Source organism: Cetorhinus maximus, chromosome 4 (assembly GCF_964194155.1).
Source record: "Cetorhinus maximus chromosome 4, sCetMax3.hap1.1, whole genome shotgun sequence".
Lineage (NCBI taxonomy): Eukaryota > Metazoa > Chordata > Chondrichthyes > Lamniformes > Cetorhinidae > Cetorhinus > Cetorhinus maximus.
Genome location: NC_135882.1, coordinates 96,804,115 through 96,820,357, shown reverse-complemented (window position 1 = coordinate 96,820,357; position 16,243 = coordinate 96,804,115). Strand labels below are relative to the sequence as shown.

At 40.4% G+C, this 16,243-nt stretch overlaps 1 protein-coding gene across 5 annotated transcripts in view; it reads right to left on the bottom strand.

Moving 5' to 3' along the window:
- Positions 1-15,171, bottom strand: part of pcmtd1 (protein-L-isoaspartate (D-aspartate) O-methyltransferase domain containing 1) — an 84,222-nt gene extending 69,051 nt beyond the window's left edge. The window contains exons 1-3 of one of the 5 annotated variants that reach the window (XM_078540532.1): positions 15,049-15,171; positions 8,868-9,030; positions 6,042-6,111 (exon numbers count right to left, since the gene is read on the bottom strand). The gene's annotated coding sequence lies outside the window, so the exon portion shown is untranslated. Of the gene's footprint in view, positions 1-6,041; positions 6,112-8,867; positions 9,031-14,893 lie in introns of all 5 variants that reach the window. The other 4 variants (XM_078540531.1, XM_078540530.1, XM_078540529.1 and 1 more) reach the window with 4 other exon arrangements.
- Between the last annotated feature and the right edge of the window lie 1,072 nt (positions 15,172-16,243).

The window sequence follows — 16,243 nt, the reverse complement described above, 5'->3', positions numbered from 1 at the left end:
CTGAAGGCTGGCATCTGTGATGCTGGGGACCTCTGTGGAGGCCAAGATGGGTCATCCACTTGGCACTTCTGGCTGAAGATTGCTGCAAATATTTCAGCCTCATCTTTTGCACTGATGTGCTGGGCTGCTCCATCACCGAGAATGGGGATATTTGTGGAGCCTCCTCCTCCAGTGAGTTGTTTAATTGTCCACCAGTATTCATGACTTGATGTGACAGGACTGCAGAGCTTAGATCTGATCCATTGGTTGTGGGATTACTTAGCTCTGTCCATCACTTGCTGCTTATGCTGTTTGGCACACAAGTCGTCCTGTGTTGCAGCCTCACCAAGTTGACACCTCATTTTTAGGTATACCTGGGGCTGCTCCTGGCATGCTCTCCTGCACTCTTCATTGAGCAAGTGTTGATGCCCTGGCTTGGTGGTAATGGTAGAAAGGGGAAATGCCGGGCCATGAGGTTATAGATTGTGGTCGAGTACAATTCTGCTGCTGCTGCTGGCCCACAGCACCTCATGGATACCCAGTCTCGAGATGCTAGGCCTGTTTGAAATCTATCACATTTAGCTTGGTGATAGTGCCACATAACACAATGGAGGGTAGCCTCAATGTGAAGATGGGACTGCGTCTCCACAAGGACTGGGCGGTGGTCACTCCTACCAAAACCATCATGGACAGATGCATCTGTGGCAGGAAGGTTGGTGAGGGTGAGGTAAAGTATGTTTTTTCCTCTTGTTGGCTCCCTCATCACCTGCAGTAGACCCAGTATAGCAGCTATGTCCTTTAGGGCTCAGCCAGCTCAGTTTGTACTGCCGCTACCAAGCCACTCTTGATAATGGACATTGAAGTCTCCCACCCAGAGTACATTTTGTGCCCTTGCAACCCTGAGTGCTTTCTCCAAGTGGTGTTCAACATGGAGGAGTGCTAATTCATCAGCCCCTTGGGTGGGGGGAGGGAGGGAGGGGGAGGGAGACATGGTATTCAGCAGGAGGTTCTCTTGCCCATGTTTGACCTAAATTTGATCAAAGTATTAAAGAAATTAAGGGGTGGATATAAAGAGAAATTATTTCCACTCGTTGCAGGGTCTTAGACCAAGGTGCAAAGTCAAAAAAATATTGGAGACAGACACTTCAGGAATGAAATTCAAAACATTTCTTCACACAAAGTTGGTAGAAATTTAGAATAGTCTTCCACAAATTGCAATTGATTTTACATTGTCAATTTTAAACAAGATGGATAGATTTTTGATAGTCAAAAGGTATTAAGGGGAGCAAAGACAGATAAATGGAGATAGGTTGCAGACCATTCATGATCGCACTGAATGGCAGAACAGGGTCAAGGTAATAGCCCACTCCTGTTTCTATGTTGCTAACAATGACAAGAGAAAAGGCATCCATTAAGATCATCCTATCTCCGCTATTGTGAATAAATTGGGAACAAAGAATAAAAACCTATCACATCTAAGTTACAATGAAAAGCTGTACATCCAGCAAATTCTCACAAAACGTATCGGTATATGACAAATGACAAGTTAATCTTTCAGATGGAGAACCATACAAATGCCCCTTCACTTTCCTCTGACCCCCCATCCTTTCTTCCAATCTCACCTCATGCTGTTTTCTCACTATGCCCTCTCTGATCCAAATAATCAGTCCTCAGCAAAGGCCTCAGCTGTATCTCCTTATTCTTACATGTCAATAACTTTTGCGTTCAATAGAATACCAAGTTCTTCCATCGCCTACATATCCACGCCTATTTGGCCATGAATTCCCCCCACCCCCCGAGACAACAGACCCTTTCTCCAGTCTCAGAATTCTCACTTCATCTGGACACTTCCTTTTGGTCTCTTACCCTCTCTAGATCTTTTCATTACTGATTCGCACCAGCAATTCTCAATATCAAAATCTCTGCCACCCTCACGCGCACTAACCTATTAACCTCTGAATTTGCAAAACCCTGGTCTCTCAGGTCCAACTTCCTCATTGCCAGCACACCTACTGGCAAGAGTGGCACTGCTGCTTAACAAACTGACATCTACTTAGAGGCTGAACACCAGCTGGCTTCTCCTCCTTCCTGCCCCTAACCCACCACCAGACATCAAACCATCATTGATCTCATCTCTTCTGGCGATCTGCTCTCCATGGCCTTCAACCTCAAAGCCTCCCAACCCCTCGCAGCTTGCTCGCCCTCCTTCCCAAGTTCCACAAACAGGACTGCTTGGTTAACTCCGTAGTTCAGCCTGCTCTTGGCCCTCAGAACATACTTTTCCTATCTTGACTCCAGTTTCTCTCCCTTTGTCCAGTCTCTTTCCATGTACAATTGCGACTCCTCAAATGTTTTTCACCAAATTCAAGTTTCCAGTTTCCTGACCCAGTCTCCTTTTCACCAGGGGCATGCATTCCCTCTACACCTCCAACCCCCACCAGGATGGTCTGAGATTTCTCCATTTCCTCCATGAACGGAGGCACAACCAGTTCCCATTCATCACCACCCTCCATTTGGCTGAACCTGTTACCAAATTGAACAACTTCTTCATCAACTCCACTCACTTCCAACAATAAAGTGTTGCTATAAGAACTCATACGGATTCTAGTTATAACTGCCTTTTTGTAAGATATCTGGAACATTTTGTTCCAATCCTCCTCAGGTCCCCTCCCTCACTTTTCCAGTATATCAATGACGGTATTGATGCTATTTCCTGTTCTCGCCCCAAACTGGAAAGTTTCTTCATCACTGTTTCCAATTTCTACCCTTCCCTCATTTTCACATGATCCACTCACTGTTCTTTTCTATTCCTGTTTCTTTGCTGCTATTTCTGCAGTTAGCCTATCAACTAATATCCACTAACATTGACTACACTTTCACCCCTCTTCCTATAAGGATTCTATTCCATTCTAAAAAAAGCAAAATATTTCAGATCTCCAGCATTCGCAGTAAAAACTGAAAGTGCCAGAAAAACTCAGTAGATCTGGCAGCACCTGTGGAGAGAGAAACAGAGTTCACGTTGAATCCAATGTGGCTCTTTGGAGGAAAAAGAGTCATGAGACATGAACTCTGTTTCTCTCTCCACAGATGCTGCCAGATTTGCCGATTATTTCCAACGTTTTGTTTTTAGTTCAGGATTCCGGCATCCACTGTATTTTGCTTTTGTGCTTTAACATCATTTTCTTTGATAAAAGGCTACATCTGTAAAAAGACTGAAACCGTTTGAGCCAGGGGAACAGGAGATTTCTTGGTCTGTTGTCAGCCTAACGATTCAAACTATTTCCTCTGCTATCACATTATGGGTAAGCACTTTACCATAAAGTTGACCATCTTGAGTCAGCTGAAGATAAGCATGCATTTAGATCATTATTTATTTCCTTATCACTTTGACAACCAGCTCACAACATGGAAATATAGGTGATTTTCATTTGTACATCCTGCTAGTGCTTGTAACTCAACTAGGGATGAAACTTAAGTAGAATATAAACAATACTCACTCTAATTGTTTTTTTAAAAAATCAACCATTTTAAGCATAGTAGAAAACCACATATACTTTCAAACCCAATGATACTGACCAGAGATAAAGTTATTTTAGATCTCGCATTGTGCAATGAGGCAGAATTAATTAGTAGCGTCAGTAAAATGATCCACTCGGAAAAAGTGATAATACAATTGAATTCCATATTAAGTTTGCAACTGACATAATCCAGCCCCAAACAGAATTTTAAACAATGCCTATTACATAGGTATGAAGGAAGAGCTGGCTAAGGTTGATTGGGAAAATAGACTAAAACGATAAGACAGTAAATAAACAATGGGAAGCATTTAAAGTAGTGATTCAAAATGTTCAAAAATACATTTAGTTAACAAAAACAAAAGGTCAGCAAGGAAGATCCATCTGTGCCTTACTAAGGATGTTAAGGACCGTGTCATCAGATTAAAAGAGACTTATGATGTGGCAAAGAATAATATTAAATCTGGAGATTGGGATTATAGGAACTGGTAAAGGGACACCAAAAAGTTGATAAAAAGGGGAAAAATAAGCATAAACTAGCCAAGAATATAAAAACAGATTGTAAGAGCTTTTACAAGCATATGACATGGGAGGAGAGCAGCTGAAGTAACTGCTGGTTCCTTAGAAGCGGAGGCAGGAAAAATAATCATGGGAAATGAGAAAATGGCAGAGACAATGAACAAATATGTTGAATGTCTTCACAGCAGCAGACTAAAATTATACCCCAGAAATAGAGGGTAGCCAAGGAACTAATATGAATGTAGAAGGTAAGGTAATTAACATCAGAGAAAAGGTATTGAAGAAACACAAGGAGCTAAAACCTGACAAATCCCCAGTAACTGATGGCCTACATCCTATGGTTCTAAAACAGGGAGCTGCGAAGATAGTGGATGTGATGGTTAGATTCTAGAATGGTCTCAGCAGATTGGAAGTTAACAAATGTAACTCCATTATTCGAGAAAGGAGGGAAAGAGAAAACAGGGAGCTACACATCAGTTAGCCTGACATCAGTCATCAGGAAAATGCTAGAATCTCTTATTAAGCGAGTTTTAACAATGCACTTAGATACTCAGTATGATTAGACAAAATCAACATGGCTTTACAATAGGGAAATCGTGATGTTGCAAATTTTAGATTCTTTTTGAGGATGTAACTGGTAGGGAAGGTAAAGGGGAACCAGTTGAAGTAGACATTTGATAAGGCGTTCCACAAGAAGTTAATACACAAGGGCTCATGGAGTTGATTATAACATACTGGCATGAAAAAAAAATACAAATTTCTGACGTGCTTGCCATTATTGGGAAACTTTTCTGCAACAATCAATTTAAATTGCAGATTCTAATTGGAACAGGGTCTGCAATAAAACTAGAGAGCCCAAAAGCTGTGGTTCAGGTTTCAGTCAGGTGTTTTTTACAGCCTATGTCTGCAAAAGCATCCTACATACCATTAACGGCATTCAGTTTTCGACATACTGGCGTCAGAGGTAATACAGCGCAAGTTCACCAGAACGATATCGGAGATTAAATGGCTAAATTGATCAGGGAGGCAAACAAGCTTCAAAAATCTCTGCAAGATCTCTCAGAGGGTAAGACAGCACTGAATTGACTTGCTCTTGGGTTTGCTTTTCTCAAGAGAACTGGAGCTCACCAAGTACAGAATTTAAGAGGTGAATTTATATTTTAAAATGCCCATGGCAAAACATTCTTCCGGCCACACATCTGCATTTCCTTCTATCAAGGAATTACTAATTAGCTTATAAATTATAGTTAGTCAACCTCACTCACAATAGAAAATGTTCTTGAGGAGGCATGAGGCTTGAGAGGGTCTCTGTAGCCAGTTTCAAGGCTTTTGCATCATGTCAATCTTCATATCATTTAATGCCATGAATTAAAGCACTGGACTGTTCCTATCAGCAGAGCTTATACATACTTCAAATCTGTTCAGCAAGTTTAATTGAAACAAATTTTACAATATCTGGAGAACTGCCCCCATGCCTGGAGGTCTTCTATTGAAATGGCTAGATCAATGCATCCCTGTGAGCTGCATATAGTGATGCCACCATCCCTGGCCAGACAGGAGATAATTAAGTAATTTCTCGTGTCGATCACACCTGAATGCCACACTGCTGCAAGTGACTGCTAAAATGTAACTATCCTTCACTCAGTGCATTCTGCTGGAGAAAGTGTTTTTATTAGAAATTGCTGCAATTTCAGTCACAAGTAATGCCTGCTCAGACTTTTTAAACTGACTTTGAATCGACTTTATTTGCTGTAAAATACATTGTTTGCTGCAAATCCCACATCTTGCCCTGCCTCCAATTTGTTGGCTATCAATAGACACTAATCCTTTTGTAAGGTATATCATAAATACTTTATCTTCTAGTTAACTGTGAATTATAACTTGATAAATCTGCTTAGAATATTGCAGTGAACAATACAAATCACTAAGATCGTAGATTCAAACTCTAGTTTGTGCTGGAATCGCTGATTTTAACCAGGCATTGTACTTGCCCTTAGAATTCCCGGGATAAAGGTCAAATAAATTCACCAGAGTAGCCAAGATTCCCCGACTTTATTTTGTTGGTAGGTGTCACAGGCAGTTTGCATCTTGACGTGCCCTGATGCAAAGTACAAAAAAAAAATGTCGGGAGTACAGAATAAAATTTTAGGATAATGCACAGCAAATTCCTGTCAAAGCTTAGTATCTAGCTACATGTATGAAGAATGGCTAGTTAAATGAAGAGGGCTGATGGTATCAATGGAATCACATAGTAGCAAGGACAGAAGAAAAATGGAAAAATAAAAGCTTGCGATTCTTGACTGATTAAATTTGCGGCGATGAAGATAATCATACATCAACATGCAAAATGCCTGTGCAACCTATCAACAAAATAAGATATGAGAATATCCTCTATGTTATAGAACAAGGGATGTTGAGGCAGCAATTTCCATCTTCATTGCATGGGGTAAGGAAATGAGAGCAGCACTGATCAAGGGGCTCATCATGCAACCGGCAGGTAAGCAAGAAGTTAAAAGGTATTTTGGGGCCAAAAAGGAAAACCAAGTTTCGACTAATTGGAAACAGTTAATTTGCATCATTAAGAAGGCCACATCATGACCAATTTAACAATGCAAATTATTACAGGTATTTAAAGAAAACAGAATCAGCAATTTAAAGCAGAATTAAAGTCATTTTTTGCCTTAGTTAATATTGATGCTTTGCCAAATACTGCAAGGATTTCTTCACATTATTTCAAATAATTAACCCTTTCCAAGAGGATAAATATTAGCCATGTATGAACAATGACAATTTTCACTATTTCTCAGCTTTAGCTCAACTGAAAAGCAAACAATAGTCAATGGCAGCACCTGCAGTACACAAACTCCATTTTACTTGCTGTTGGAGACATTAAACATTAAAAATTATTAGTAAAGAAATGAGGAAGCCATTTGTAATCTATATCTGAAAACTTAAGTTACCAAAAAAGGAAGTAACTCATGTTGTGAGCCGTACTTCTCTTTCACTCTGATCAAATTTCTGCTGTCACACTTACATTGGTATGTGCGTTTAATTTGAATTGATTCAAAATAGCCCATGATATTAATACAGGCTAAAATAATTGATAGTTTGGAATAATCATCAAAATTCATACAAAACAGTTCATTGGTTATTGCAGCTACAGTAGGACTGCCAAATTCAGACACTGAACATACATGCTTTCGAAAACTGCACTTCCACTTGTTTCAATACAGTTACTTAGCAAGTTCTAACATGCAGGAGGACCTGCAATCAGTTTCTACTAAAGTTAACCAAACCAGCAGCTTTGCAATACCATTTTCCTGGTTTAATATACCTAATTCATCACTAGTCTCCATTCAGAAATCATGCAACAGTATGTGGGCATCACAATTTTGCATTGGAATACAATTTTGACAAACCTGACCCATTCTGTAAGTAATTTTGGAACAAAGCAGCAATTTGCAAGCTGGCATTGCAAGTGACTTGCCATCCTAACAGTCCTCTTTAATAGGCTCAAAATCAGAACTTTCGAATCATTTAAAGCCTTCACAGAGCGTTTGTCAAAGTTCCATCAAACAAGAGATTACCTACATGCTGGTCCTATTGTAGTATCACAGTAAAGTGTTTTTTTAAAAATGGGGCAAACAGTTTATTCTGAGAAGGTTACTATTGACCTGCACTAGGTGCTATCTGCACCAAGTGTTGGTTACAGATGTGCCTGTTAAAGTCTTCAGTACGTTAATAGCAAGTCCACATTAACTACTTGTAACTATATAAATATATACACTAAAGAGTACAGACAAGGGGTTATCTCCATGTCTAGGTATTAACATGTCCCTGTTCAACACCAGATAGACCCTAGGTCTGGATCATGTGCCTTATTCCAACACTGTGGTGGTACTGTACTCAGTCCCACATTAACCCTGTATGTGCCAGACCCTTATGTTAACACCAGGTACACGTAAACCTAAAAAACCCAGCAACAGAAGATCAACAGCTTCAAACAAAAAGCTCAAACAGTTCCCCCAAAAACTGTCAACCAAAGAATAGACCCAACATGCAAAAACAAATAGTTGCACAAGCTTGGTAACTGAATATATTGCCAGAAGTGCCGTCTTTCACATGGCACGTAAAACTGAGGCCCTACCTGCCAGTGTGTGGAAATGACCCTCTGGCATTTCAAAGATAAGAAGCAGCCTACAACTATTATCACATAGGTTATAATCATCACCTTTGTGAAAGCCACCCAAAATCCTGGGGAAACAGAAAGGGGGTACAGACCCATGATCACAGGTCCTAATCCTATACAGAGATCCAGTTGAAAAAAGTTAAGACTCAGCACTCTACACTGCTACTTTTTGCAGTGTAGTTGCTCCATTTACAAATTGGTCAACAGCATTCCTGCCCTCCTCTTGTACATTTTTCTACCTATCCTCCCAAATTTCTTCATTCTCTTTGACATTCAGTGGTTTAACATATTATTCTGGGCTAGCTTTAGACAGAGTTGATAGAGGCAACATAGAATTAAGCATGCAGACCCAAAGGTCCCAGGTTTGATTACAAACATCCTTATTGGACCAACATAATTAGTTGCGATATACTCAAGGTGGATAAGTGTTAATTGGAGAATGTGCAGGTGGTTTGTAGCAAGAGAGTGCATTTCAAAATGACTTACTTTTGGCAACGTGGAATCTAATCCATATTGGCATAAATGAAAAAAACTAAGTGAGGGATAAATACATCAGGTATGAACCAGCATTTGAACACAAGCAAAAAAAATCTGAACAGTGAAAATATCAAAATCTAAGAAGCATTCGCAATGTACCTTGGAGTTGAATATACTGTGAAACTTACCCCCGAAGCCAGAATTGATGTGAAGCACACAAAATTAAGCTAGTATAGCTGGGAAACAGGAATTCTATTTAGGCTGATATTGGGCCTACTTCCACCTCCAAAGGCAAACGATTCCCAAAAATGAGTTTCTGAGAGCATTTCTACAGTGCCGCTACTTGTTTCACTGCAACAAAAAAAAGTTAATTCTATTACTAACAATTACATATCCTTTATTTCTACATATTTCTTTAGACAACAGTCATCTTAAAAATGCTGTAGTGGGGAAATGTATAACCACATACATAAATACAGCATAAACAGAGCTCTAATGGGAGATTTTAATTTTCGCAGACACTGGGAGAAAAGGAACAGTTCAAGTAGTAAAGCCAATGAATTTTTCAAATGCATTCAGGATAATTTTCTAGAACAAAAGGTTTAAGAACTGACAAGAGAACAGGCTCCATTTCTGGGGTTAAGCAATCAATCAATGCCTTGTTTTAGCCCAATGACAGACTCGCTGAATGTGTACTTTGGATCTGTTTTTACAGTGGAGGAAGAGAACAAAATGTCAGATAGAGATCAATGTGGTTAAGTATGTGGTTATTCATTTTGGTTCTAAAAAGGAAAAATCAGAATGTTTTCTTAATAGTGAAATGCCAGAAGCTGTGGTGCAGGGGGAAAAAAAGTGTACACAAATCACCGAAAGTTAATGAGGCGGAATCATACAACGTGCAGCGTGGAAGGAGGCCATTCAGCTCATCTTGCCTGTGCTAGATCTTTGGGAGAGCTACCTAAATAGTCCCACCCACCTACCTCCCACCTGCCTCCAGTCTTCACAAGAGCCCTATAATTTTTTCCCTTTTGAGTATTTAGCTAATCAGTTTTGAAAGTTATTGAGTCTGCTTCCATCACCATTTCAGATCACAACTCATTAATAAGGAGTCTCCCCATGTTGCCTCTGGCTCTTTTGCCAATCACGTTAAATCTGTTATATCAACTACTGGTTACCAACCCTTCTACTACTGGAAACAATTTATTCTTAGTTACTTTATCAAAACTGTTTATGATTTTCAATATTTCTATCAAATCTCCACCTAACCTTCCCTGCTCTAAGGGCGACCCCACTCTCTCCACAAAAATGGAGTCTCCCATTTCTGGTCCCGTTCTAGTAAGTCTGTTCTGCACCCTCTCCAAGCCTTGGCCTCCTTCCTAAAGTGTGTACTGAAAATTTAACACAATACTTCCTCCTGAGACCCAAGTGATGTTTTCTTGCATACTCTATGTCACTATTAATATAGCCAAGATCCATTTTATAAATTTAAAAAAGCCTTCTCTCTTACCCTATCACCTTCAACGATTTGTGAACAGCTTCAGGTATCTGTTTTTGCATCCCCTTTAACATTGTATAGTTTAGTTCACATTGCCTCTCCTCATTCTTCCTGCCAAAATATGTCACTTGTGTTAAATTTCATATGTCATGTGTCTACACATTCCACCAGTTGGTTTATGTCCTCCTGAAGGGTTACTATTGTCCTCATTATTTGCTACATTACCGACTATTGTCTCATCTGAAAACATTTTAAAATGTGTTGTGCGTACCAAAGTCATTAATATATAACCAAAAAAAAATCATGATTCTAATACCTGCCCCTGGGGAAAACCACTATATACAGACTCCAGTCTGAAAAAACTATTCACCACTCTGCACATTAGTCACTGTCCCTTTAACACCACTGACTTTCATTTTGCTAATAAGTCTATTATGTGGTGCTTCACAAAAAGTATTTTCAAAGTCAATTTAGACATCACCCATACTAACCACAACACTATTACTTCATCATAGAACTCAATTAAGTTAATCAAACAGGATAAAAAATTCTTGCTGACTTTATTCACCTATATTTTTCCCAGAAGGCCAATTAATTTTGTCCTGGATTATTGTCTCTGCGTTTCCCCACCACATATGTTAGGCTGACTGGCCTGTAGTTGTTGGGTTTATCTCTTGCCAATTTAAAAAACACAAGGGAGTATATCTGCAATCCTCCATTCCTATGGCAACACACCATATCAAAGAGAGGTTGAAGATTGTGGCCAGATCCTCTGCAATTTCCACCCCTACTTCCCTGGGATGTGGCCCATCTGGACCAGTTAACTATTATTTGGAGAACTATCACTATTTAAAGTACCTTTATCCATTTTTATCCTATCCAATATCATCACCATCATCTTTATTGCTACATTGACAGCATCCTCTGCCCTAGTGAAGACAGAAGCAACATACTCATTTAATACATCTGCCCCCATATACCTCACTGTTGGTCCCCCATTACAAAAAGTAATCAAAAAGGAATGCTAGCCTTTGTGTTAATGGAGGTGGAATACAAAATAAAAGGAAGTGATGCTTCAGTTGTACGTCCTTGTTCAGACTCTACCTGGCATACTGCATTCAGTCTTGGACATCAGGAAATATATATTAGCCTTGGAGAGTTACAGCACAGAAAATGCTGACTCTTAAAGAGTTAAAATATATGAGGGCAGGTTACACAAATTTTGTATTCCTTGAATTTAGAAAGTTGAGGTCTCTAAAATGATGAATGGACTCACTGAGAAACTATTTCCTTTGGTGGAGAATGCAGACAAGGCACCAGAATCTTAAAATTATAGCCAGGCTATTTAAGTGTGAAAATTCAGGTGGTGCTTTTTCCACGGACAGGAGAGTGGAAATCTAGATCTCAGCAAACATGAACTTACAATTATATAGCAGCCTAAACACAATAAAGCATCCCAAGGCACTTCACTGGAGCTATCAAACAAAATATGCAGAGTTAGATAAAGAGATATTAGAACAAGCAACAAAATTCCTGGTCAAAGAGGTAAGTTTAAGGAGTGCCTTAAAAGATGAGAGCGCTAGAAAGAATTGGGGAGAGAATTCCAATGATGAGTTCAAGTTACAAGGTGAACAATGGGTGGCCAGCCAGAGGAGCATTGTTAACTCCAGACTTGACTATTCCAAAGGCAATGGCTTTGGTCTTCCCACAATTTAATTGGGGAAAATTTCTGCTCATCCAATACCAGATGTTGGACAAGAAGCAATGGCAAACCAGAGACAGCAGGAAGATCAAGGCATGGCTGTGAGGTAGAACTGGTTATCATCATAATACACATAGAATCTGATTTGTTTTTAGTTGCTGTCGCCAAGAACCAATCACCCAAATAGCAGTGGATGCTCAGTAACTTTCAAGACTGGGATTGACAGATTTTGTTGGGCAAGAGTATCAAGAGATATGGAACAAAGGTAAACAGATTTGAGGTATATATCAGCTATGTTCCAACTGAATTAAAGAACAGGTTAAAGGAGCAAAATGGCCTATTCCTGTTCTTATGTTCAAACTTGATCGTGAATTATAGTATTCAAAGCCTATTGTAACATTGATTTAAATCTGAAATTTAGATGCTGCAATGTGGTTTCTATTTCAAAATTCATGTGCAGTATTCAGTTTTATGCTTGGCCGTTCAAAGAAACTGCATGTGCCAATTCCCATCCCCAGTTCCATCGTCATGCATTTTTAGTAAGAAATAATAACCTGCAACAGATCTAATAGATTGTAGTGCTTGAGTTATCATGGGTTACTTATGAGATACTTTATAGATTATATCCCAAGCCTCTTTGAAATGCATTTCCTTTAGGCAATAGATTAAAAATAGAGAAGTTAAAGCAAAATGCCTAGTGCATTTTTTGGCAGTACCGGCTACTATAATGAGATGTTTATTATTTGCAATCAGGTTTCCATAAACATTTGATTAGAATGTGATGTAATTTTTTTTTAAATCATGAAAAGAACACAAGGGGATAATACACACAGTATAGCAAAGTGTATATACAAGTAATAATGTATCTTCACAATAAAATATATCATCCACAGTTAATTTGTCCTGATAAATCATTACTGCTTTCAAGGGTTTTTTTTAAATCTTTGTTTCTGATTTCTGGATACTCTGTATTAATGTGCATGGTGACAGTCTTTCGCTCAATCAACACTCCTGCGCTGTCCAAAATCTTTTAATGTATAATTCAAGCTTCATTTCCAGTATCACTTCAAATCTTATTTTCTGTAAGCTACCATTTCCTGAAGTGCCTTGGCCATTTATTCCATTTTGAACAAAACCACCTTCTGAAAAGCTGCAATCTGAATATATTTTAAGCTCTTCACATCACACGAGACAAAATTTCATAGAGAACATGGCTTCATAACAAGTAGATACAATGCGCCCTCAAAAAAGTTCAAACATACAGATCTGTTTAAAAGGTATAAGCCCCCCCCACCCCCCCCCCCCATCCCATTTTATTTTCCAGATACGGGATACAAATTCAGATTCACTGCATTGTTCTTTTTCTCCTTCCATATTTCTCTCTAGCATTGTACTATTCCTCCCTCAGTATACTGATACATGGAAATAAACCATTCCAAACTGGAACAACTTAAGAGTTATAAAAAGAGGAGAAAACCAAGTAACAAACTTGAGCACCACCTAAAGTCCTGGGATAGGAAGTAATTCTCTTCAGGGGGAGTGCATGGGCCAATTTTCTGAATGTGTGCCCATGATCCAGGCCTTACCTGCTGAGTGCGCACTTCAGAAAGCTGCAGGTGCACTGTCCACCAATTTCTTGGGTGGCAAATAATTGTGTCTGCAATTTTCCAATATGTGCTTCAACCATAAGAAGCTCATGCAAGAACAAATATTGGCCCTTCGGTTTGTTTTTCTTTTTTCCATTGCCCCTGAAGGCAAGACCTCTAGATTTGCAGCAGCTTTCTATTATCCCAGCAATCGTTCTTCATGTGAGTCTTAATAATGGTTTGTTGACAAGCTATTTGACTGAAAGAGGAACAACACTGTGTGCTGTTACCAGCAGGGTCACTAGGTAGCAATCTGAATTCCATGCTGAGCATCCCCAATAGAATTCCTACTGAGATCAGAGAGGAACTTTCACGCCATATGCAACAGATCAGACAGTCTTTGCAGTCTTGTTGATCACGAAACTAGTGATCATGAGACAGTTCCGTTTTTTTTAAAAAGTGCACTAAGAAGCCAGTTGAACTATTATGTCCACACATATTTTCAACAACATATATGAATGTGAACTCAACAAACTTCAGTGAAAAAAAATCTTATGAATTCCATTTATTTTTAGAAAAACATACACAAAACCTCAGTCATGCCTATACCAATAAATGCGGGTTTGCATTTAGTTAGTGTTCGTCCTTAAAACAGTATGATTAACAGCAACTTAACCTTGCAAGGTACATGCTAGAAGTTTGGAAGCAAGTCTCAAATTCAGGTTTTTGTAAAAATGTCAGCAGCATTTCTACGTAGGTCTTTCTTCAAGCTTGCCAACAACGACGAAACAAAAAAAATGTCGATTTCCTAGTTTACCGACAAAAACAACAGAAGGCGCTCTTTAAACCTTTTTTTTCTCTCGAATGTTTGTTTCGAATACTGCGTGGACAGTAAAATAAGTAAATAAGTCCCTTTAAAAGTTTAACTCCTAGGGCACCACATTTGAGATCTCTGCCACACAAAAACAATGACGACTGCATCAGAGGCCATGGCAAATCCATTTTAAGTACAAAGTTTTCTGCACGATTTTAGCGAAAGGAAATTATAACAATACGCAGCTAATAAAACAAAACCTTATGACCAGTATTTCCACCAGATAAGATCAAGTACAGAAAGCAGCTGATTATGGGACAATTTGAAATAACTCGGGAGTGGAAGAGCTGGTCAGTGGAGAGAGATTACTGGGCTCTGGTTATCAGTCTGAAGCATTGTGCAGCAAACCAGACAAAAGGAGCCTGTGTGTCTGCTCCTCACACTCTCAACAGCCGCTTCGGAGTCCGCAGGCCCCGCGCTCCAGGCCCGGGCCCAAACTGCGAGGCGCCGGCCGGCTGGCCGCCCGCCGAGCTCGGACACAAAGCAGCAGGGGGGGGGGGGGGGCCACCCGGCCCGGCGGCGGACCAGTATTTTCCGGCCCTAGGCCACTGGCTCACTTTCTCAGTCCCATGGTCCAGGCGAACTCATCGCGTCGACTCCAGCGTCAGCCGGACCCCAGCATCAGAAACCCTGAGAACGACCGGCAAAGCGGCTGCTCCCCTTCGACAAACATCTGAATAAACCGAGCCCGAAAGCAGCGCCGGAGACACACCGTGTGAACGGAGCTGTATCAGGATGAAAACAATGCGCAGCTGCTGCTCCCCCCGCTCTCTCTCTCCACCGCTGCTCTTCCTGAACTCAGACTCCAACAGCTGAGGATGTAAACACTGCATCACGTGACACACCCCGCGCCAAGCTCCGCCCCCTTCCCCCAGCACTGGCACTGCCCAGATCCAGCGCTGGCCACAGCGCTGGCGCTGCACGGATCCGCCGCTGGTCACAGCACTGGCATTACACAAATCCGCAGTCGATCACAGCGCTAGCACTGCACAGACCCACTGCTGATCACAGTACTGGTACTGTACAAATCCACTGCTGATCACAGCACTGGCACTGCACAGATGTACTACTGGTCATAGCCCTGCACTGCACAGGACCACTGCTGCTCACAGTACTGGCACCCAGACCGACTGCTAATCACAGCACTGGCACTGCATAGACTAACTCTGCTTACTGCTGATCATAGCATTGGCACTGTACAGACCCACTTTGCTTATTGCAAGGCACAGCACTAGCACCAAATTAGAGTTCATAAAAGAAGTAAAAGAGTATACAGCCTATTTGGAAGATTGGCCAGATTTTAAGAACCACAAAGAATAACAAACTAATAAAGGGAGAAACTTGAATATGAGAGAAAACTGCAGCAGTACAGGGTGAGACCATATATGGAATACTGTGTACAGTTTTGGTCTCATTTGAAAAAATATATATTTGTGTTAGAAGCAGTACAGAGAAGGTTCACTCAACTCATTCCTGGGATTAAAGGCTTATCCTGTGAAGAAAGGTTGAACAGGTTGGGCCTACACCTATTGGAGTTTAGAAGAATGAGAGTTGATCTTATTGAAACATATAAGATCCTGAGGAGACTTGAGGCTAGATAATCAGGGGATGTTTCCACTTGTGGGGCAGGCTACGACTAGGGGATACAGTTTAAGAATAAGAGGTCTCCTTTTTAAGACTGAGATGCGGAAAACTTTTTTCTCTCAGAGTGTCGTTAGTATGCGGAATTCCCTTCCCCAGAGAGCAGTGGAGGCTGGGTCATTGAATCAAGGCAGTTAGTCAGATTTTTGATAGACAAGGGAGCCAAGGGCTGTGAGGGTGGGGGGGGGGGGGTGGTGGGGGAGACAGGAAAGTAGAATTGAGACGATAACCAGATCAGCCATGATCTTATAGAATGACAGAGTAGG